We start from the raw sequence: 25,810 nt of genomic DNA on the forward strand, positions 1-25,810 counted from the left end.
TATTTTTTTTCTTACAATTGGCTGAATCATAAGACCAAGAAACAAATTGCATCCTGTAAGTTTTGGGCAGTTCAGTACCACTACAGGATAAGATTTGTTACATACTATGGAACTGTTGATATTCAACAATTTTGAACTATAAAATTTACAGTTTCAAGTTTAATATAATATATTAATCATTGCACTTTAGAAAGTTGAGTAAAATTAGAAACAAAAAGGTTTGCACAGTGAAAATAGTAAAATAAAACAATTCAGTTGACTCTGGTGGCTCATGGCTATATTCCTAGCTACTCAGGAGGGTAAGATGTAAGGATTAATATTGCAAGCCAAAAGAGGCTGTCATCTCCTATTAATCAAATAGCCAAAAGTGGAGATGAAGTTGACTGAGTGCTAGTCTTGATCAAAAAGCTAAGGAAGAAAGTATAATTCCTTGAGATCAAATCTCGGTAGACACACACACACATACACACACACACACACACACACACACACACACACACACACACACATAAATTATTTCAATAGGTGTCTCACACTTAGGAGGCTGAAAGTAGAAGGATAGTAGATCAAGGCCGTTACAGATAGAAAAAATTTGAGAGACTCTATCTGAACAAGAACAAAAATAAATAAACAACAAAAACAGGACTGGAAGTATGGCTCAAGTGATAGACCATCAGTCCAGCAAGTACAAGGCCCTGAATTTAAATCCTAGTATTTCCAAGTGAAAAGAGTTTCAAAAAGAAACAAAGGATTAATTGTTGCTGATAATTTGTGAACTGATAAAGTCCAAAAATTAGCCATTGTCTTTGGAAATATATATTTGTCATAGGGCTTGAACTCTGGGCTTAGGCTCAGAGTTCGTCAGGTCTGTCCTTCAGCTCTTCAGCTCAAGGCTAGCACTCTACCACATGAGCCACAGTGCCACTTCCAGATTTCTGAGTGTTTTATGGGTGATAAGAATCTCACAGAGTTTCCTGTCTGGGCTGGCTTTGAGCCTTGATTCTCAGATCTCAGCCTCCTGAATAACTAGGATTAAAGGCATGAGCCACAGATGCCTGGCATGGAAAGATGTTTTTCTTGTACTGGGGTAAAGAGACTGAAAAAGAGAGATTGATATTTGTGGCCTAATACTCTGTAAAGCAGTTTTGGTGTAAAGATTATTTGCTGTCAATGTAACCAAATCTCCATGGATACTTGAAGTTAATTGGCTGTGTAATAAGGCCAATAGATACCAGATACTTAGTATTATAGGTAGGTCCAGAAGGTAAGATTGAAATTGAAAATCAATCAACTACGTTTGTAATGATTTGATATAGTATACTAAACCTGAACAACTGAAGACCAATGTTTTTATAATTAAAATTATTTTTCCAATATTGTTTTTATTTTATATTTGTTTCAATTTTTGATTGACACAAATTTAAACATATCTATGAAATATAATGTGATGTTTTGATGTGTCTACATTGCATATTGATTAACTTAGAGTAAGTAGCATAACCAGTATTTTAGATTTACATTTGTCTTTATTTTTATGTATCCATTTTTATGTTTTTGTCAGTAGTGGGAATTTAACTCAGGACCTGGTCACCATCCCTGAGCTTTTTCACCATGGCTAGTGCCCTACAACTTTGAGCCAGAGCACCACTTTGGGTTTTATGGTGGTTAATTAGAGATAAAAGTATTATAGAATTTCTTATCCCTGACTGGCTTTGAACCACTATTTACAATCTCAGCCTCTTGAGTATGTAGGATTACAGGTGTGAGCCACTGGTGCCAGGCTTTTCAAAAATTATTTTATTCTTCTTTTTTTTTTTAATTGTGAAAATACCGTACAGAGGGGTTACAATTACATGGGCAAGATAATGAGTACATTTCTTTTCAAGTATTGTTGCCTCCTTTGTTTCCTTTCCCATCCCTTCCAATCCCTCTCAGCCCCAGCTTCTATTTTTTATTTTTTAGTAATAGTACTGGAGATTGAAGTCAGAGCCTTGTGCTTTCTAGGCAGACACTATATCACTTGAGCCACACTTCTAGCCCACCTTGCCCTGTTTATTAACAAGTTAGCATCTCTCTTTATGTCTAGAACATCCTGGGCTTGATCTTGTTTTTAGAGATGACTTTTCCAAGCCACTGGCTGAGGTGGAGTAACTTGAACTTTTTGTTTGGGCTCATTTCCAACTGAGATTTTGGATCTCCACTACCCCAGTAACTAAGGTTACAACTTGAATCACTGTGCTCTGCTATTCTTTTGTATGTTTTGCTATGATATAGTATTTAGTAATGCATAACTTTTACTTTTTGATTTATAAAGGACTCTCATTCTTTTTTTAAAATATGCTATTCCTGGAGCTTTAACTGAGGCCCTTAGCACTGTCTCTAACTTTTTGTGCTCGATGCTCTACTATTTTAGTCATAGCTCCACTTCTGGCTTTTTGGTAGTTTGTTGGAGATAAGAATCTCACAGAAATTCTGGCCTGCACTAGATTTGAATCCCTGGTCCTCAGATCTCATCCTTCTGATTAGCCAGCAGTATATGCTTAACTCACTAGTACACAATTCACATAGAATTTTATTAATATATTCTATTATTTACTCCTCAGATTACCTCTATAAAAGAAAATAAAGTGATTTAGGCTAGTAATGGACTAAAATGTATAGATACTGTGATCTCTCAGAGGTCATTATTAAAAATTAAAACCTAAAATATCAAATCATATTAAAACCAATTTTTTAAATTTTTTTGAAAATTCTTTATTATGATTAAGTGATTACATAATTTCACAAATTTTACAGTATTGTGGGATAGTGATGCTCAGTTAAAGTCACAAACACATTCTAACTTTCATGGGGCAGTGAAATTTATGAGTTCTATGAGCTTTGACAATACAGTTATTTCTTCCACATCAGGTGATGTGTACATTCCTTTCTTTGTCCATAGTGTCAGCTGTTCCCTCTTTTTCATTTTATTTTATTTTATTTTATTTGTGAACATACTGTACAGAGGGGTTACAATTACATGGGCAGGATAATGCGTACATTTCTTACCAAGCATTGCAGCCTCCTCCTTTTGTTTACCCTTCACGTCCCTTCCCAGCCTCCCCACTCCCCCCCAATCCCAATCCTTCTCCTTCCCCCCCATTCCCCTCCCCCCCCCCCCCCCCGCACCGACATTGTAAAGCTCGTTTTGGACATGACAACTTGTACTTCTCATTGTTGCAACAGGTCGACCTGTATCCTTAAACAACTGGTTTTTCCCCATCTCCTCCTCAAGTTATACTGACATCAAATATAGTGAAAGCAGGGGTTATACTGTGGGGGAGGGACATACAAAGCAACAAAGAGATAATCTTATAAATGTGTTAGAAACACATGCATGAAAGAAAAAAAAAACATTAAAATACATATCTAAGGGTTCATTTTCCTGACATCACATTATCTGACCTTTTCCGCTTGACTCATGCATATACTAGATATTGCAAATAAGGGAAACCATGGGACCTATGTTTCTTTGGGCCTGGCTTACTTCACTTAATATAATTTTTTCCAAGTTTTTCCATTTCCTAACAAATGGGGCAATGGCATTCTTTCTGATGGAGGCATAGAATTCCATTGTGTATATATACCACATTTTCTTGATCCATTCATCTACTGAGGGGCATCTGGGTTGGTTCCATATCTTAGCTATGGTAAATAATGCTCAATAAACATTGTTGTGCTGGTAGCTTTAGTGTGGTCTTGTTTGTAAACATTAGGGTATGCCCAAAAGTGGGATTGCTCGGTCATAGGGGAGTTCTATGTGAAGTCTTTTGAGGAACCTCCATACTGCTTTCCAAAGTGGTTGAACAAGTTTACATTCCCACTAACAATGAAGTAAAGTTCCTTTCTGTCCACATCCCCTCCAGCATCTGTTGTTGTTAGAGTTCTTGATTTTTGCTGTTCTAACTGGGGTGAGGTGATATCTCAATGTTGTTTTGATTTGCATTTCTTTTATGGCTAGGGATGTTGAACATCCTTCTTTCTTCTTCAGAGAAGTTTCTCTTTAAGTCTTTCGCCCACTTATTTATTGGGCAGTTGTTTCTTTGAGGATTTGTTGTTGGGGGGTTTAATTTTTTGAGTTCCAAGTATATTTTAGATATGAGACCCTTGTCCATTGTATGGCTAGTAAAGATCTTCTCCCAATCCGTGGGCTTTCTATTGATCTTGCTAGCTATGTCATTTGCCCTGCAGAAGCTCTGCAACCTTATGCAATCCCATTTGTCCAACCTTTCTTTGATTTGTTGTGTTTCCGGGTCTCTATTCAGAAAATTTCGGCCTGAGCCAAGGAGACCTAGGGTTTCTCCTATTCCATCCTGTAATGTTTTCAGAGTGTCTGCTTTGACTCCAAGGTCTTTGATCCATTTGGAGTTGATTCTGGTGCAGGGTGATATATAAGGTCTAGCTTAAGTTTTCTACATGTAGTTAACCAATTTTGCCAGCACCATTTACTGAAGAGGCTGTCTTTCTTCCATTCTATTGTTTTAGCTCCCTTATCGAAGATTAGATGGCTATGGGTCTGTAGGTTCATTTCTGGGTTTTCAATTCTATTCCATTGGTCCTGAGGTCTGTTCTTATGCCAATACCAAGCTGTTTTGATTACTATGGCTTTATAGTAGAGTTTGAAATTTGGTATTGATATTCCTCCAGCAGTGTTCTTTCCATTGAGGAGTGTTTTTGCTATTCGGGGTCTTTTATTGTTCCATATGAATTTTTGGATTGCCTCTTCTATTTCCCTGAAGAATGAGTAAAACCAAATTTTTTATAACAACATTCTTTCTACTAGGGAAAATTATTTCTACTTTTTATCTAAATTGAACTGTAACAATTATATGTCAAAATGAATTATGTAATAGTCTAACAAAAGAGGAACTGAAAGAAGGACCTTTTGCAACAATTTCCAGAGAGTTAATTTCCTTTTCTTACAGGTCATATTTATTTGGGGCTTTTTTTTCCTTCTTTTCAGGTGAGAAAATGTAAATTACTGGTTTTGAAATTTATGTAGTGTTGAGCACTCTGCTCATTTTGGAAGCATGTTTTAAATTTGTATTACTCTGACTTCATTATAAATAATCACAATTTATCTGAAGCAACATAACTCTGTTTCCTACTATAGCAACACTAAGATACACTTGTGGTTTTCCCTTGTATTTGAATAATTCTAGATTATTGGCTCATATTTTAAGAAAATTTGCTTGTTCACTTTTTTAAACCTCATAAAGGATAAGTAAAAATTGATGTGTTGCATTTTGTTTGCAAAGATTTCCAGCATGACTATTAATAATGTACATTATTTCATAAGATAACTATTATTTTAATTTAGTGGACTAATTACTTAGCTATTATATGAGGTTTACAACTGCTATCCTCTATTACAAGCATAGTTTCAAAATATTTTGATTGAGGTGATGACTTTGAGTTATAGACAGAAGAGTTACAGAGCTGGAAAAGTAGTTTCCATTACTTTTAAATAGTTATCAGTTGAAAGCTTACAGCCTAACTAGCATTGCACATAGTAAATTTCCCAAAATGTTATATATTAACATTAAGTTCATAAAATATTTTTGTGATGATAATTCTGTATATACAAGTATGAATTTCACTAGGTACAGATTCAAAAACCAAATAATGTAAGCATATTGTAGTTTGAAAATCCAGACCTAAAATTCACCTTTATAGTAACTTCTAGTCTACTCTAAAATATATTATCCACATCTAACCTCTATAATTTTTTGAAAAAAATTCATGACTAATTATCTTGTTATCTGTGTCCTTTGTCATGCCAAAACTTTTAAGTTTAAGTCAATCCCATTTATTAAGCCTTTCTTTGATTCATTATTTCTGGATTTTTACTTAGATAGTTCCAATATGTGCCCAGGAGCCCTCATATTTCCCCTGCAACTTCTTGTAAAAGTTTCATGGTTTGTAGCCTTACATTGATATCTTTGATCTGTTTTGAATTGATGCTGGGATAAAATATACTATGATTTAGTTTCAGTTTTCTGCATATGGACATCCAGTTTTGCCAGCCCCACTTGTTGAACAGGCTGTTTTTATTCCAGCTTTTGTTTTTTTGCTTCCTCATTGAATATAAGAAAATTACAGATCAATGTTTTCATGTCTGGGTCTTCAATTCTGTTCCATTTGTCCTCTGGTCTACTTTTATGCCATTACCACACTGTTTTCATTTGTAGTAGGAATTGAACATAAGATCTTTAGTCCTCCAACACTGATCTGCCTGCTAAGCTTTTCCCCCACTATTCAGAGTTTTTTCTTATTTCATAAAAAAATTTGGATTGATTTCTCTATCATATTAAAGAATGCTGCTAGGATTTTGGTGAGTATTGTAGTGAATTTTTAATTGATTTGGGGACTATTGTCATTTTCAGGATGTTAATTTTTCCAGTCCAAGAACATTGAAGGTCTTTCCTTAATGATGGAAAATAAGAACAATTTTCCTTTAAATCAGAAATGAAACAAGGAAGTCCTTTCTTTCTATTCCTCTTCTTTATAGCACCATTTCTTTTTTTTTTTTTTTTACAAATGATAAGTCCAAGTACTGATTTTAACAATCATAAAAAAGAGAGAATGAAATTGATTCCTAGCCTTCCATCAACCCAAAGGATAAACTTTTAGTTCTTATTGCTGATGAGATGATCACTTATTAATGTTCTTAAGTGGGACCTAAATTCCAAGGATGGTGTATGAATAGGCAAAACAAAATACCTGGAAGAACATATCTGAAAACAAAAAGAAAAATATAAAGAATAATGTTAGCCTGGCACTGGTGTCTCATACCTGTAATCCTAGCTACTCAGAAGACTGAGATCTGAGGACTGGAGTTCAAAGCCAGCCCAGGCAGGAAAGTGGTAGAGCGCTAGCCTTGAGCTGAAGAGCTGAAGGACAGCGTCCAGGCCCAGAGTTCAAGCCACAGGACTGAAAAAAAAAAAAAAAAAAAGAATACTGCCATCCCAGTTTAATGGAACTTCCATACTTCCATAAAAAAGAAACAAAATAAAAATGCATTAACATTTAATGCATTCCCATATGTATGTTTATATTCCATTAATATACAGCAACACAGATTTGAAAAGACAAATAAATAAAGAAAAGAAAATGCTAAGAAAAATATGCCAAAGACAATCAATCCAGCTTTTATAACAAGTCACTCAGATTTTTCATCTCCATTAAATCTTTAATGGCTGTCTGGCCAAAGTCACTTATTACACTTTACTAACCCCTTAAGAAGGTCTGTTTTAAAGAAATACTATTATGTATCTTATAAGGCTTAGCATTTTCAAATAAAAGAAACCACAAATAACAATTTGTATGCTGTAAGACATTATTAATGTTAGACACTACTATTTTTTTATTCTTGGATTTAAAAATTCTCTCTAATTCATTTTTGCAAGATTTCATGAAAATTAATGAAACATATGGTATATATGTTTGTTCAGTAATAGTAGTTGTATTATTCCAAAGACTACTAAGGCCCTGTTTTTCTATACTTTTTTCCCTAAGATGTGGCATTTATTTAGACATAATGTGATAGTGTTGTCCTTGGGACAAACTCTAAATAGTGACTAACTGTGATTTACCTTGTTTTTCTCTGGATTTTACTCATCATCACATTCCCTCCAAGTGAACTATTTATTGAGTTTCAGTAGCACTGAGTGCCAAAGGACAATTAAATTGATTCTCAACAAATTACTAAGGAACACTTTCTTGATTTCAGTGTTTCCCCTTAATTGTGAATCCATGGCAGCTCTACAAATAAATGGGTCACTTAACAGACTTCACTACTAATAATGTAAAAAGCTCACATTACCTAATGCCATTTACGACGTCTCTATTACCACTTGTTATGTAGCCAATTATAAAGAGATGAAGACAAAAATAGTTACTGTATTTTTATCTCAAACTATGCTCAATACTCTACATTCAAACACATGCACAAGCACACACACACACACACACACACACACACACACACACAATCTTGCTGGCAGATAAACATACAACCCAATGAAATATTAAATGGTGTTTTTTTTTAATATTCCAGGTCAGGGGATTTCATTATTTTTATAAACAAGAAACAACTCAAATGATAAAAATAAAATATTTTGGGGAAGATGGATTGCCATTCTCTATTTATTTCAATATACAGCCATTCATTTACTTACAACTAATTAATTTTACTTTCAGAAAAGCAAATGAAAGCTACATAGGACTAATTCCATGTACAAATTTTCCATTATTTCACCAGTAGTTCAGTATTGTTTAATATGTAGCACTTACACTGAATAAAAAAATAAAATAACAGCTACTATTTCTGAAAATGGCTATGATTCCCAGAACTGTATTAAGTGGTTTATGTATCTCAATTCCATTATTTATAGCAACAGCTTTTGCAATGGGCACCACAATGTTCACGCTGCCTTCCACCCTGGGGTTAACTTCATTTCAGGATAAAGAAATTTCCACAGCTCTTGCAACAAAGTCCTACATACTTGGTGGTTTAAATAACACAGGCTTATTAATTTAAAATTCTAGAAATAGAGTCAGGACAAGGCTAAATTTCTTTCTAGAAGGTTTACTAGTGGGGGAAAGTTGGCCTCTGACTGTATGGAGAGTTTGGAGGTCACATGTAATTCTTATTGTCAACTTCCTCCACCTCCAAATCCAGAAACAAAATTTCCAATCCTTGTTCTGTGACTTCTGCCTTTGATGGACCACACTAGGAAAGATTTCTTCTTTTAAACACTCAAGTGATAAGATATGGCTCACTTTGATAACCCAGACTACTTTTGCCATCTCCAGATCTTTACTCACCATCCCACCCTCAGGTAGTCTCTGCCAAATATGTTAACAGCTACAGATTCAGAGAAAATTATTCTGTCTGAAACAACTTATCAGCTTTGCAGTGAGCATTCCCCCATGTGTGTGGCTTAAACTGATATTTGGATTATTTTGATGTTTTGTTTTAGCTATTTATTGTTTATTATAGAGTCTTCCTTCCTTTCTTCCTTCCTTTCTTTCGTTATTTTTTTTTTTTTTTGGTAGGTCATGGGGCTTGAACTCTGGGCTTGGTTGCTGTCCATGAGCTCTTCAGCTCAAGGCAAGTACTCTACCACTTGAGCCACAGCGCCACTTCCGGGTTTTTCTAGTGGTTTTTTTGAGAATGTCTTGTGGACTTTCCTGCCTGGGCTGATTTTTGTGGAGCACATGGGCAGCAAAGATGGCGCTGAGAGAGAGTAGAGTGGGCAGAGCCCAATTGGCCTGCCGATCAGTGCCTAACCAGCCTGTGAAGGCTCAGGTGAATGATAGGGTGTGACCTTGACAGTGATTGGTTCCTCTTCCTCCCTTACCATGCCACCCACCCTTTTTTAATATGGCGAGAACCTGGGCCAGAAGGCCCTCCAGGCAGCTTGGGTCTTGCTGCCCCAGAATCATATCATCCATGTAGGCATAGACAAGGGAGGTATCTGAACCCAACACAGGCTCTAAAAGTGTGGTCAAGTATTGTTGGCAGAAGGCCGGGCTATTGGCCATACCCTGTGGCAACCACCGTCCATTCAAACCTCCGATCAGGCTGGGAAAAATTAAGAGAAGGTATAGAGAAAGCAAACTTCTCTCAGTCATCTGGATGCAGAGGGATAGAAAAAAAACAATCTTTAATATCAATCACAACCAAGGTATATTCTGAAGGTATAGCAGGAGTCCAGGGCATGCCTCTTAGGGGCATTCCTACTAGCTCCATCCTTTCATTTACTTTCCGTAGATCTTGGAGCATCTGCCAAGCCCCAGAGGCTTTTTGAATAACAAATAAGGGTGTGTTCTAAGGACTTATAGAAGGGCGGATATATGCCCGAGGCTTATCTGTTCCTCCACCAGAAGGTGGAGGGCTTCAAGTTTAGATTTGGTCAATGGCCACTGCTCCACCCAGATTGGGCTTCCTGGTTTCCACCTAATGGGAGGTACTCAGGGAGCAGTGGCCTTTAGGATTGGGGGTGCACCCAAGCGGGCCCCCTATGTTCTTCTCTGTAATTATGAAAGTTAAAAAAATCCCTTTCCTTAACTCCCTCTGGATCCTGTTTAAGATTTTGTGCTTCTTCCCCATCCAGGATATCATCATATGATGCTCGATGGTCTGTAGTGACAATGGCATCCATTTGTATTAGCATATCTTGCCCTAGTAAATTCGCAGTGAGGTTCTTTGCCACTAAAGGGCGTATCTTTCCCTGTTCTCCATCTGGGCTAGTCCATGTCATAAGGGCAACCATTTCTTTGGTCTGGGAGTTGTCCCCTGCCCCCAATATTGGGGTCCCAGGTACAAACTTCCAGTCCAAGGGCATTTCCTCCTCCCTGAGTATGGTTCGGTCTGCCCCAGTGTCAATTAAGCAGTGAAATCTCTTTCCGCCTATTCGAATACTCATTTTAGGGTGGAGTCCATCCACCAGGGGGATGGTCCAATGGACCTGGGCCGCCCTGCCATAAGGCTGCCTGGGCCTCACAGCAGAGGGGGCTCCTCCTTGAGTTAACGGGGCTGGAGGATGCCCCTCCCCTAGTTTAAAGGCTTCCCATCTAAATCAAACTTAGATAGACAATCCTTTTTCCAATGGTATCCCTTCCTGCACCTGGGGCAGGGCGTAGGTGGCAGTCTGCCCCCCCCCCCCACCCCGGGCCGGTTGGGTGGGGATTGCTGTGTACAGTCCCTCTTAAAGTGCCACTCCTGATCGCATTTAAAACAAGTCCCTCTCCCCAGTGGTCTTGGGATTCCTTGGCTGCCAGCTCCTGAGCCTGTAAAGCTAAAGCTAGTGATTGGCACTGGTGCTGTTGCCTTCCCACATCCTGTGAGGCCACCACCCATCTGCTCAGGGAACTCTCTCTCAATCCTGCACAGGCCATGTGGTGGTCTGCATTCATCCCTTCCCAGAGCAGCAGTCTTACAAACTGATCTCGGAGGTTCCCTACTGGCAGCTTGCAGTGAACACTCTGTTGGACTCGGTCTATGAAATCAGGTAGAGATTCACCCGGTTTTTGTCTCACTCCTGCTATGGGGGACTCAGTAGGCCCATCATCTAGTTTGTACCACGAGGCAAGTCCTGCCTGCCTCATGGTACGGGCCAGGTATTGCGGCCTGTTGGACACTGGTGGAGTACCCTTCCCCCGTCCCTGCTAGCATGGCATAAGTAATGGGTATCGCGGGTTGAGCCTGCCAGTTAATCTCTGCTCCCACTCTGCATTCCTCCTTAAAGATAGCACACCATTTAATAAACTGAGAACTAGTAAGAACGGCTTTGGCCACATCCATCCAGTCCTTAGGGACACACAGGTGATAGGCAATGTCTTGTAATAGGGTCTGGGCCCAGGGAGAGTTTGGGCCATCCTCCGACACTGCCTTGAGGAGCTCTTTAAGATCCTTAGCTTCCCATGGATACCATTCCAAGGGCCTGTTAGCTCCTGGTGACAGGTTGACTGGATACGCTTGGGGAAGCGAATCCTGTGGCCTAGAGTCTGGGCTTTCGAGTGGCCCTTCCTTTCCAGAGGAGGTCTCCGAGTAGGTTACTTTCCCTGCCCTCGGCCCCTCCAATGAATGTTGGTAGGGTCTGGGTCTTCCAAGTCCCTCTCGCAGGTCTCGTAGGGCGCCATACCTCCCCTCCAATCGGGGGAATAGGGAGGGGGCCTAGGACCGTCAGTATCAGCTGGGTCAGAGGGGGTAACTTTTACCCTCGTTTTGGCTTCTACTGTGCACGTCTCAGTGCGTTCTCAATCGGATTTGACCCTTTCCTTTTCTTTCTCATTTCCCAAGTCCTCCTGTACTCCTTCTAGGCCTAATGTTGCCTCCTCCTCCTTCTTCTGTGATATAGCATTACCCATATTTAGGGTTTCACTTACCCCAAGAGACCGCTTAGCCTCTGCCGGTATCTTTTCCTTTTGTGCCCCACATTGGGTGCCAGATGTTGAGTCTTCGTCCTTCCCACAAAAGACAGACAGGGTCCGAGACAATCAGACACAGCGGGGAGCCAAATCCAGCAGGTAGAAAACTTGTTTATTAACAGAGAGCAGCCCCTTTTAAAGACAAAAAGGGTGGGTGGCATGGTAAGGGAGGAAGAGGAACCAATCACTGTCAAGGTCACACCCTATCATTCACCTGAGCCTTCAAGGGCTGGTTAGGCACTGATCGGCAGGTCAATTGGGCTCTGCCCACTCTACTCTCTCTCAGAGCCATCTTTGCTGCCCATGTGCTCCACAATTTTGAATCATGATCCTCAGATCTCAGCCTCCTGAATAGCTAGGATTACAGGCATTAGCCACCAGCGCCTGGCTTATTGTAGTTTTTATACACAGGGGTTATAGTTACATGAATGAGATAATGAGTACAACTTTTTGAACAATAACTCTTCTTCCCTCACTCTCTCCCAGTTTTTCCCTCTCATCCCCATAGACAAGATGTGCAGTTCATTTTCCACATAGTGTTTAGTGAGTACCACTGTACCATTGTTCAGTCTTCTTCCACACAGTGTCTAGTGAAAAACACTGTTGTTCATCCTTATTCTGCCTTTTATGAGAAACCCTTAAAAACTAGCAAAAAAGATAAAAGGGGAAAAAATTAAAAACAGCTACAATGGCAACTAAAACGTATCTTGTTTACTTATTTTGGAGTTCATTTAATAAAATGTTATTTTATATTATTATATATACATAGCTATTGAGCCTTTGTCAACCACTCCTATTAAAATTCTCCTTTGGCTTCAGTGCATGAATGTCTAGCATTTTATATAAGTTATCATTCCCCAGTTTGTGAACATCTATATATTTATCTGTCTGTTTGGCTGGCTGGCTGGCTATCTATCTATCATTCTATGTCTTTTCTTGTAGATTTATAACCACATTCTAATTACAACAAATGAGGGTAACCATTCAACCTATGTTTTTTTTTGTCTCTGGCTTACTTCACATAATATAATTTTTCTGTTTTACCATTTTCTTATGAATGGTGCAATATCATTCTTTCTGTTGAAAGCATGGAATTCCATTGTTTATATAGCACATTTTCCTGATTCATTTGTGTACTGAGGAACATCTGGTTTGATTCCATATTTAGGTTATGGTAAACAATTCTACAAAGAACATGGTTGTGCTAGTGGCTTTAGTTTGTGGTCAATTGTATAAATACCCAGAAGTGGGATTGTTGGGTCATAAGAAGCTCTACATTTAGGCTTTTAAGGAACCTCTATACTGCTATCCAGATGGGTGAAAACTTAAAGAGAGACTTCTCAGATGAAGATGTAAAGAATGGCCAATAGTTACATGAAGAGGAATCAGACATTTCTTGCTATAAAATAAATGCAAATCAAAAAAAGCATTGAAATTCAACCTCATTCCAGTTAGAATGGCCAATATCAAGAAAACTTACAATAGCAAATGCTGACATAGATGTTCCCACTGCTGGTAGGAACATTGATCTTCTTTCTGGGCACAGTATTTCACTATCTTATTATGTAAAAATAAATTTCTTCACTTCCTATGCCAACCACATAGCAAGAGTTGATTCTATTATATTAGTTACATACTCGTAACTCAAAGCATCTATCTTATGAGTCTCTTATCCAACCATACATAAAATTTTAACTTGCTTCAGATTTTTTTCAATTATTAGACATAATCACTCAAAGAAATCATCCAAAATAAATTTCCAGTCTTTGCTTCACCACAATTTTATATAATTTTCAGCTACCAATATATCAACTAATTATTTTCCTCATATTTCTTGTTTTGCTTTTGCTCTTTCTTTAACCTACATTAAAAAGATAAAATCAAATTCTATTTGTATGGTCAGAGAAAATTATGATTTTTTTTCTCCCAATTAGTTTTTTTTAACTCTTCAAGATCCCCAAGTCTATAGTCAAAAAAGTGTTGGATTAATTAACAATTGGCCTATTTTAAAAAACATTTTCAACAAAAGAGAAAAAAAAGATTCTTGCAAGAATAATACTTCTTCCAGAGTTCAATGACAAACACATTTGATCTTTGTACCCAGTTTGAGTGCCACAACTGTTGTACATAACTTTTAATATGGTTCCTTACTTTACATTTATACTCCTATTTAACAAATGAATCTTTTGTTGACTTTTATTCACCTCTGAAAAGACCAAAAAGAAAAAAAAGAAAAGAAGGAGGAAAAAAATACCCACAAAAGATAGAAGTGAGTTATGTTTTGAAACTGTTTCCTCCACCTATTTCTAATAATTTGAGTCTGAATATTTCCTTTGACTCCTCAAAATGTAATGTTTTCTGTGAACTAAGTCTTCCAGAACAATAAGCAGCAAATGGAATGATTTGTAATGGAGAAGCAGGTTGAAGAAATAAGGTAAAATAAATTCTGAGCTTTTACCTTTACATATGACCTTACAATCACCTTCTTTGCTATTTCTATTAATAAGTAGTTTTAAAAAACTGGTAATTTCTAAGTAGTGATCCTGTACTTCACACACTTAAGTATCAACAAAGGATAAGAACTCTGGAATACAGTAACAAAAGGACAAAACTATTTCTAATCAGCAATTTCTCCATAACTTCTTATGACAAGAATAATTCTGATTTTTTGCAAAATGATATTTGCTTTATTGAATCTCTATGAAGTGCTTTATGACAATAAAAATATAATGAATTTCCTACTGTTAGCTTCTTCCTTGACACAGAAAAGGTCCTTGCTTGTTCATTTTGAAGCAGGCAAGAGAAAATTACATTAATATATTTAGATTTTCTCAACTAAAAAAGTTTAAATTGTTTGTTAAAACGTGCATAATTATGTTTTATAATATAAATATAAGTTTTCTAAGTTCTATATTTATCCCGTAATGTTATAATTTATTAAGTATCTCTGTTTGATTTATTTATTTTTGTCAAACAGCGAAGTCAACCTAAGACTTCATTATCATATAACCCATGCCTCTATAACTTTTGTTTTTATTTGTTTGTGAGATAAAAATTCACTAAATTTTTTACAGGCTAGCTTCAAACTGAGGATCCTCTTGCCTCTTTACAAGGTCTTATATTTAATATCAATTTCTTTGTAAACAAAATACTCTTTTAGAATTTTTTACCCTTTCTCCTGTTGATTTTATCATTCCTCCTCAGTACGAAGGGATTAAGGACTACTCCTCTCTCACTAGTTCTTTAAATGCCAGTATTATCATTTTCTCTTCTACTACACTCAGATGTTGGAACATCTCTACAATATCATCTTCAGTGGCCACAATTTTGCATATTTTCAATTTAGTACCTTTCATTCAGACTTCTTTTCTGAACTACAAGACATATCTTACCTCCTTGCAGCTAACATTTATCTTAAGAAATTTTATTTCAGGTGTGATGGTTAGTCTTAAGTGCCAACTTGATGGAGTTGACAACTACCTGGGAGATTTGCATCCCTCTAGGTATATGAGTAAGAATTTTCGAGAAAGTAAAAACTAATCAGGGAAGAACTGTTACGAATGTGAGCAATAACATCCTGTAGATTGGGACCCTAGATGGATAAACGCGGAAGAGAGAAAGAGTGAGCGAGTATTGAAAATTTCTCTCTTCTGCTTCCTGGCTGCATGATGGACTAAAATTTCTGAATCAATGAAACAAAATAAATCTTGCTGCCTCTGTAAGGTGGTTTGGTTACAGTGATGCAATCAAATGTTTTATTACTGCTTCATTTATATAACCTTAAGTAATTTTAAACATATTTTACAAAGTCGATTAAAATGTCACTATGATGATAATCACTAAGATATTTTGAACAAACTGAAAACTAAAAAACGATATGTTATTTGACATTGTGTTATTAAAGTCAAAATGGGTATGTTTACATTGAAAATGTATTTGAATTATAATTTAAATTTTTGGAGGAAACCAATCAGAATTAAAAATTCTGAATTTGAGTATTTTCATCAAGATATTAAGTACTACTTGGTTTTGTAAATTAGATGAACACCTCACTAAAATTATTCTGGCGGATATGTGAGTTGGTTCCCATTACACATTTTATTGCAATCCATCTGAACACACAGAGGAGTTTAGGGAAAATGTCCTGACATTTGGAAATTCACTGCCGTTAGCTCTATTTCTTTCTATTTTCTACTAACCTATAATCACTGGGAATTTACTTATTCTCCTTCAGGCAGTTTCTCCATCCAAATATTTTAAGTAATAAAGAGAAAATAGTTGAAAACATAAAATTCTAAAGAAGGGCCATTATTTTGTATAGTTTCTAAAATATATTTTCAAAATAGTTTAATTCTTCAATTCCCAGGTCCTATAGTAAGTTCTGCAATTTTATAAAAGTTAAATTCCTTCCCCAGAAACATATAATAATATTTTTATTACCCAATATAATTTTTGTGATAGAGATTAGTATTTGTTTTTATAATTACATTTTATTTCAATATTTATAGAATTTTTAATATTTAGAGAATTGTTATTTAAAATTATAATGTGAATATTCCTGGATAATATAGTACCTGCAGAACAATTAATGAATGAATTTGATTTGCTAATTTTGCCTGATAATGAGTTAGTGGCATAAATTCAACATAAGATTGTTAAAGAATAAATGAGGGTCAATTTCACCATCTTAGTCTAGCAGATACATTTAATACCTACAGTAACTATCTGAGCAGAAGAATAATCCAGAGGTAAATATCTGTTAATGCTTTACCTACAGGCTTATATTTCAACCCTTGTGCCTAACCTTTCTACTTCCAGTTTTGATCGTCTGTTTTGAATAAAGAGGCATGTATTCAAACTGAGACCCTAAGGGGTCTTTCATTACAAAGACTATTCTTCTACCTTAAGAGAAGGCTCATATAAACTGATTAAGAACCTGGGAGGCCCTTTTTTCCCTGAGAATTGGCCATAGAATAATCCTTTCAAGTATCATTCAAGGGATATTATTAAAATATGAAAATGCTATTTCTATATAAAACTACTAAATGAAGATCCACAGAGAAGGAACTCATCTAATAGAACTTCTCATTTGCCATTGCGTATATGAACTCCATTAAGATAAAATATGCTGCATTTCATTTCTTATGTGTCAGCAGTATTGTTTTACATTTCTATACTATTTCTACTTGGTAAAAATAATGTGGATCCAGCTATTCATTGTGGAACAGTTCTAAGATGAGTGACATCTTTCTCACACATATCTCAGTCTTACTCCCTTCAAGTTCATTCAAGTTCATTCATTTGTTCATCATTGTTCACGAGCACATCATCATATTAAAATCTTCATGAATAAAAGTGAACCAAAATAATATATAAATTCAAGGATTCATTTTTGCTTAGTGACAGCCAGCTGCAAGGCAGGAATGATATTGTCTTCTGTTTATAGTCATGAAACAACATCTTCCTCTTTATGTAGAAGGTTCTTTCCTACTAGTTCTTGCAATATCTTCCTAAGAGAAAGCATGTAACACTTGAATTTAGTAGAGGTTCTCTGATATGTATATGTATAGTCAAATATTTGTGTATCCAAATCACATTCTAATTTTATAGGCCATGGTTCTGTTCTTAAAATTGTGTCTATACCATTGCTCACCTTTCTTCTTTTATTATGTAGGGATCTTGAGAGTTAAGTCTGGACTTTACACATTTTTTTGTTCATCTTCTCAATCAATATATGTACAATTCATGAATTGTAATCCATATGTAAACAATTCATGAATAAATGAATTAATAAATGAGTTAATTTTAGTATTGGTCCAGCTTTTTAACCAACTCTAATTATATTAGTTGTTTTCCTACAGCTTTGTTTCCTTCAGTTTTGTTTTCCTCACAGTAATCCTATATCTGAAATACAAGCATGGCTTTAGCAGTCATATAACTGCAAGTACAATCATCTTATGTCTTGGATACAGGCAAGTCAGCCAAGGACCTGATCTGATTTGAGGTATATCCTTTACAAGGTCCATAATTTTCAGCAGAATCTACGTTTTATTTTTCCTTTCTTTTTATTTTATTTTTGTAGCTTGTAGAGGCAGTCACCATTTCCTGTTCTATCACCCTCTCCATCACAAGGCATTTTGCTTCTCAAAGGCAACTAGAATAATGTGTCCATTTTCTGCTCTTATTACTTTGGCATGTTTAAATAACACATATGGGATCATATGGCATTTGTCATTCTGTAGCTCTCTTGTTTTCTTTAGAGTAGTGCCCTTCAAGTCCATCTACATTGTTGTGCAAGATACTTGAAATTGTTTTTTTCCCATTCACATTCTTTTCTATAATTGTTACTCTTAAATAATAGCATTTCCACAAGTGACAGTTCATATGATATTGAGATTTTAATTTAAGTTGATCTAGTAATCAGTGACGCTAACTATTTTCTCATATGCCTGTGAGCCATTTATATCTCATCTTGAGGAATGTATTTTCAAGTTCTATGTCTACTTTCTAATTCAGTTTTCTGGTTTTTTGGTATTAATTTTGAATTGTCTCTTTCCATAGTTAAAGTAAATACATTACTATCTTGAACATCTGGAAGTGTTCCAATGCATTATTTGATACTGAATGAAAAATTAAAACTGTGAGTAAAAGGAGTTAAATAAATATTATGTAAGAATACAACCAGCACATGACAGAATCAGGATGCAGGAGATGTGCTATTCATAATTTCTTTTGCACTACAAAAATAGATAACCTGGAGGAAGGAAAGGCAACAATTGATGTTGTTTATTTGCTAGCTCTACAGAGGATTTGCCTTCCTTTATTTATTTTGTTGTCACTAAATAAGAAATAAGTTTTAGACTTTAGTGAAGGTAGATTAAGCCTCACTGATTAGTAAGTCAATGAAATTACTTAATTACCTTGGCTTCCACGTCATAACATGTATTTCTTCCTTTTTGAATTTAAAAGCATGGAGTTTTCTCTTTGATTTTATCTCAGAAGTTTAAACTCAGAGCTATCCACATGTTAGACAAATACTTTACAATTAAACCACATCCTAAGTCAGACATATACATTTTAAAAGTCAGTCATAAATAAAGCATGTTAAAATATTTAATGAGAAATTTGCCGATCTATTTTTCCCTAAGGACTGTATTTTGTAATAACAAAATATACTTTCATAAAAATAAACAAAAATCTTTTCACAAACATGATTTTTGTAGTTAATTAGTTATTTACAGATGGGGGTCTTATTATTTAGCCCAGACTAGATCTCTAAATCCTCCTACCTCAGCTTTGAAGTGTTGGGATTATCTGCTATGCTAGGCCACATCTCTCTGCAGTAAAATAATATATATATATATATATATACATATATGATTAAAGGATAAAACTTGTATATGATTAAAGGATAAAAAGTGTTTAATGGTGACAAATGGATGCAAATCTTACTTCTGTGAAGTTTGTTGATATATATATATAATTGAATATAGTACTATAATTTGCACAACTGGGTTATACTCTTATTAATACTTAAAATATTTTTATTCATAAAAGGAATGATATTTTTAATTTGCCCCTAAAATCACTACGTGATCTGTACTTCTCAACTCACATGATACAGACTGTAATACCATATTATTCCTAAGTTATTATTCATAGACCTACAGAAGATGATATTACTATACTCTGTGCTGTATGGCATAGAATTCTTAAACTATTTTTTTATCTTTCATTGATATTATGTGTTTTCTTCAAAGAAATGATCATGGAAAGTCATCATAGATTAACTATGTCATTGGGATGATTCTCGTGTTCTGTCTTGTATACAAGCAATTTTCTGCTATATATGACTCAATAAGGTTTGTGTTACTTTTTCTCTTGAGGCCCAAGAGGCCATTATTTGAATAGAGAGGGCAGTTGGAAATAAACAGAAGCGATAGCATGGTTCTGCATGGTAATGCAAAGTAATACTTTCATTGTCAGAGAGCTGACCTTGATAATTATGAGTATTGAAAATGTTCCAGCTGGAAAAATGTTTACTTTCTCCTTGTGGTTTTAGTGGGCTGTTTTAGTAAATAATAGCTTTTATTGTATAAGCAATACATATACTTCTGTGGAAATGACTCTTCTGCCTTTATGCAAATGTACAGGTGATCAATTGGTACAGTTATTTGTGACTATGGGCGCTCTCCTCCAGGTATCTACTTGTGAATGTCCCTTCCACATTTCTACTGATGTCATCTGTGTGTCTTCTGAGTGTTATTTCAGGAATATGAATGAGAAATATATTAGTCAGAATAATAGGGGATTTTTTGGTAATAATAGTTTTATTATTTTGGAGTATATTGTAATATAAAGTAACTTTGTTCACTATATCTTTATTTTTTAAATGTTATTTTATTGTAAAGATGCTGAACAGAGAGGTCACATGAGTATGGTAATGAGTACATTTCTTGTAGAACATTGTTATCCCTTCTTTGTTTTTCTCCTACTATCTCTTCCCTTCCCCACCTCTCCAAATCACCCCCCTCAAGTTGTAAAGTTCATTTCCAACATAGTATTTTGTGAGTTTATTGTTGCACTGAGTGATCTTGTGTCCTTCTTTGAGCATTTTGTTATTCCTCTTCCCCTCCCCAAATTAGATAAATGTATATACAAGATGCAGGGTATCAAAATCAAATACAGTGACAACAGGGGATATACCATAGATGGAAAAGCATACAAAAAAGCAAAACACACACACACACACAGTACATTAAAAACAACAACAACAACAAATCTCTTTTGTCCATACCTTGGAGTTCATTTTGCTTAGCATCATCTTTTTTTTTTCTTATTGTGAAAATACCATACAGAGGGGTTACAATTACATGGGCAAGGTAATGAGTACATTTCTTATCAATCATTGTTGCCTCCTCCTTTGTTTTCCCTTCCCATCCCTTCCCATCTCCCACCCCACTCCTACCCCCTTGGCCAAAGTTGTAAAGTTCATTTTTTGACATAACGACTTGTACATCTCATTGTTGCAATGGGTCCACCTGGTCTACCTGTATCCCTGTTTAAACAATTTGTTTTTTTCCTTTTCCCTCCATTAATTATGCCCAACATCAAATACAGTGAAAGCAGGGGTTATACCATTGGGGAGGGACATACAAAGCAATAAAGAAATCATCTTATAAATATGTTAGAAACAATTGCAAGAAAGAAAATCTCTTCATTTCCTAACAAATGGGGGAATGTCATTCTTTCTGATGGAGACATAGAATTTCATTGTGTCTATATACCACATTTTCTTGATCCATTCATCTACTGAGGGGCATTATATGGTCATATATACATAGTTTAAGAGCTTTTCTGCTCATCTGATAAGATTACCCTAAATGTGTACTAATTATTGCCAATAAGAGAAACCTTGGGACCTATAATACTTTGGGTCTGGCTGATTTTTTTCTCCAAGTCTTTCTGTTCCCTAACAAATGGGGTGGTGTCACTCTTTCTGAAGTACAAATTTCTGCAATAAACATGGTTCTGCTGATAGCTTTATTATGGCATTGTTTGTGATCATTTGGGTAAATATCCAGAAGTGCGATTGCTGGGTCATAGGGAGCTCTATGTGTAGGGGTTTTTTTGTTTTTTTTTGGGGGGGGGTCTTGAACTCTGGGTCTGGGTGCTGTCTCTCAGCTCATCAGCTTGAGGTTAGTACTCTACCATTCAAGCCACAGAATCACTTTTATGTGGTGCTGAGGAATCGAAGGTAGGGCCTCATGCATGTTAGGAAAGCACTCTACCACTGAGCCACCTTCCCAGCCCCTGTGCGTGTAGTCTTTTGGAACTCCCACACTGCTTTCCAGAGTGGTTGAACAAGTTTACAGCACCAACAACAGTAGAGTTCCCTTTGACAACATCCCCTCCAGCATCTGTTGTTATTTGATTTCTTGATTACAGCCATTCAAACTGGGGTGAGATGGAATCCCAATGTTGTTTTGATTTCCATTTCTTTTATGGCTAGATAAGGTAAGCATTTCTTCATGTGTTTACCAGCCATTCTTATTTCCTCTTCAGAGAAGTGTCGCTTTCTTTAAGTCTTTAGCCCACTTATTAATAGAGTGGTTGTTTCTTTCAGGATTTGTTGTTGGGGAATTTGATTTTTTTTTAAATTCCAAGTATATTGTAGATATAGGCCATTATCTGTTGTATAGTTAGTGAAGATCTTCTATATACCAATTTTTCTTGATTTATTCATCTATTGAAGGTATCTGGGTTGGTTCCATATCTTAGCTATAGTAAATAATGCTGCAATAAACATATTTGTGCTGGTAGCTTTAGCTTGTTTGTGATCCTTTGAGTAAATGCCCAAAAGTGAGCATAGGGAAGCTCTATGTGGAGTCTATTCAGGAACCTTCATACTGCTTTCCAAAGTGGTTGAACAAGTTTACACTCCCACCAACAGTGCAGTAAGGTTCCCTTCTGTCCACATCCCCTCCAGCATCTGTTGTTATTAGAATTCTTAATTATAGCCATTCTGGCTGGGGTGAGGTGGAATCTCAATGTTGTTTTGATTTGCATTTCTTTTATGAGTAAAGAAATTGAGCATTTCTTCATGTGTCTACTGGCCATTCTTATTCCCTCTTCAGAGAAGTTTCTTTTAAGTTTTTCCCCACTTATTTATCAGGCATTTGTTTCTTTGAGGATTTGTTGTTGGGGGATTTAATTTTTTGCATTATAAGTATACTTTAGATATGAGACCCTTGTCCATTTTATAGTTAGTGAAGATCTCCCAATCCGTAGGCTTTCTATTGATCTTGCTACTAGCTATGTCCTTTGCCATACAGAAGCTCTGCAGTTTTATGAAATCCCATTTGTCCGAACTTTCATTGATTTCTTGTTTTTCTGTTTTTTGTTTTGTTTGGTTTTGTTTAATCAGTTGTGGGGCTTGAACACTAGGCTTGGGTGCTATCCCTCTGTTCTTCAGCTCAAGGCAAGTGCTCTACTGCTTGAGCCACAGCGCCACTTCTGGTTTTCTGGTGGTTTGTTGGACATAAGAGTCTCACAGTCTTTCCTACCTGGCTGACTTTGAACCACAATCCTCCGATCTCAGCCTCCTGAGTAGCTAGGATTACAGGCATGAGCCACAGGTGCCCGGCTTTTCTGGTTCTTTATTAAGAAAATTCTGGCCTGTGCCAAGAAGCCCTAGAGTTTTTCTTATTCCTTCCTGTAATGTTTTCAGGGTGTCTGCTTTGACTTCAGGATCTTTGATCCATTTGGAGTTAATTTTTATGTAGGGTGAGGATCTAGCTTTACTTTTCTGCAGATAATAACCAATTTTGCCAGCACCATTTATTGAGGAGGCTGCCTTTATTCCATTCTATATTTTTTAGCTCCCTTATGAACGATTAGGTAGCTATAGGTCTATGAGTTCATTTCTGCTTCTTCAGTTCTATTCCATTGGTCCTTAGGTCTGTTCTGGTGTAAATACCTAGCTATTTTGATTACTATGGTTTGTAGTAGAGTTAGAAATTTGATATTGATATTTCTTCAGCACTGGTCTTTCTGTTAAGGATTGTTTTTGGTATTTGGGGTCTTTTAGTGTTCCACATGAATTTTTAGGTTGCTTCTTCTATTTCATTGAAGAATGAAGTTAGAATATTGATAGGTATCACATTGAATTTATAGATAACTTTTGGTAGTATTGCCATTTTTCATGATGTTAATCCAATCCAGGAGCATAGGAGGTTTTCCACTTCCTAAGTTATGCTTTAATTTCCTTTTTCAGGTTTTTAAAGTTTTCATTGTAGAGGTCTTTCACTTCTTAATTAACTCCTAGTGATTTTATTTTTCTGGGATACTACCAAAGGAGTTGCTTTCGTGATTTTAGCCATGCTCTTCTCATTTTTGGCATACAGAAAAAGTCATTGATTTTTGAGTGTTAAATTTTGTATCCTGCTACTTTTCCAAAGGTTTGGATGAACTTGAGTAATTTGGGAGTGGAATCCATGGGATTCTTTAAATATAAGATCATGTCATCTGCAAAGAGGGAGAGTTTTATTTCATCTTTCCCTACTTGGATCTCCTTTATGTTTGCATCTTGTCTTATTGCTGTAGGTAGGCATTCTAATACTAAATTGAAGAGAAGTGGAGAATGGACATCTTTGTCTCATTCCTGAGTTTAGAAGAAATAGCTTTAGCTTTTTGCCATTAAGCATAATCTGGCTGTAGGTTTGTCATATACAGCCTTTAATATATTGAGGAATGTTCCATCGATTCCTAGTTTTTCTAGAGCCTTCATCATAAAGGCATGTTGGATCATATCAAATGCTTTTTCTGCATCTATTGAGATAATCATGTGGTTCTTGTCCTTGCTCTTGTTGATGTGATGAATTATATTAATTGATTTATATTAAATTAACTATATTAATTGATATACTAATTGAACCACCTTTGCATCACTGAAATGAATCCTGTTTGATCATGGTGTATGATTTTTTGATGAGTTGTTGAAGTCAATTGGCCAATATTTCATCCAGAATTTTGCATCAATGTTAATCAAAGAAATAGGTCTATAGTTCTCTTTCTTTGCTGAATCTGGCCTGGTTTTGGGATAAGGGTTATGATGGCTTCATAGAAAGAGTGTGTCTGTGAGTGGGCTCTGGTGGCATGAGCCTGTATTCCTAGCTAGGATTACATGTGTGAGCCTGTAATCCTAGCTACTTAGTAGTCTGAGGTCTGAGGATAGCAGTTCAAAGCCAACCCGGGCAGGAAAGTCCATGAGACTCTTATTTCCAATAAATCATGCAGAAAAACGGAAGTGGCTGTGGCTTAAGTGGTAGAGCACTAGCCTTGGGCTGAAGAGTGCAGGGACAGTGCCCAAGCCCAGAGTTCAAGCCCCACGACCAACGAAAAACAAAACAAAAAAAGATGGTGGCAGTGAACTTTCAATTTCATTGAAGAGTTGGACGAGTATTGGTGAAAGTTCTGCTTTGAAGGCCTTGTACAATTCATCTTTAAATCCATCCAGCCCTGGGCTTTTCTTGGGTGGGAGGTCTCTTACTGCTGTTTCTATTTTGAGGCTTGATATGGGTCTGTTAAGTTTTTTTAAGTCATCTTGGTTTAGTTTCAGCATGTTGATATTTGCTAGAAAATCATCCATTTCTTCCATATATTCAAATTTATTAGTTTAAAGGTTTGAGAAGTATTCCTTTATAATGTTCTGAATCTTGATTGTTTATGTGGTGATGTTTCCATTCTCATCTCTGAGTTTTTGGATATGTTCTCTTCTTTTCCTGGTAAGATTTGCTAAGGGCCTGTCAATTTGTTAATTTTTTTTGAAGAATCAACTTTATATTTTGTTGATTCTTTTTATGTTTTTTTAGATTCTAATTCATTCAATTCTGATTTAATTTTAATTATGTTTCCATCTACTGGAATATGGTTTAGTGCTTGCTGCTTTTTTTGCAAGGAGCTTCAGTTGTCTCATTAAATTGTTGGCTTCAGATCTCTCCAATTTCTTGATGTAGGAACTCAGAACTATAAACTTTCTTCTGAGTACTGACTTTGCCATGTCCCAGAGGATCTGGTAATTTGTCTGTTGATTTTTGTTGAACATCATGAATATTTGAATTTCTTCTAATCTCTTCCATGACCACTGGTGGTTCAACAGTGTGTTGTTCAGCCTCCGTGTGTTACAGGACTTTCTTTGGTGACTTTTGGTGTTGAGTTCTAATTTTATTCCCTTGTGTTCTGAGAGAATGCAAGGACATAATTTCAATGTTTCTGAATTTGTACAAATTTGCATTGTGACCTAAAATGTGGTCTATTTTGTGTGCTGCTGAGA

This window comes from Dipodomys merriami, unplaced genomic scaffold (genome assembly GCF_024711535.1).
Source record: "Dipodomys merriami isolate MVZ:Mamm:240054 unplaced genomic scaffold, mDipMer1.0.p SCAF_4, whole genome shotgun sequence".
In the NCBI taxonomy this organism is placed as follows: Eukaryota; Metazoa; Chordata; class Mammalia; order Rodentia; family Heteromyidae; genus Dipodomys; species Dipodomys merriami.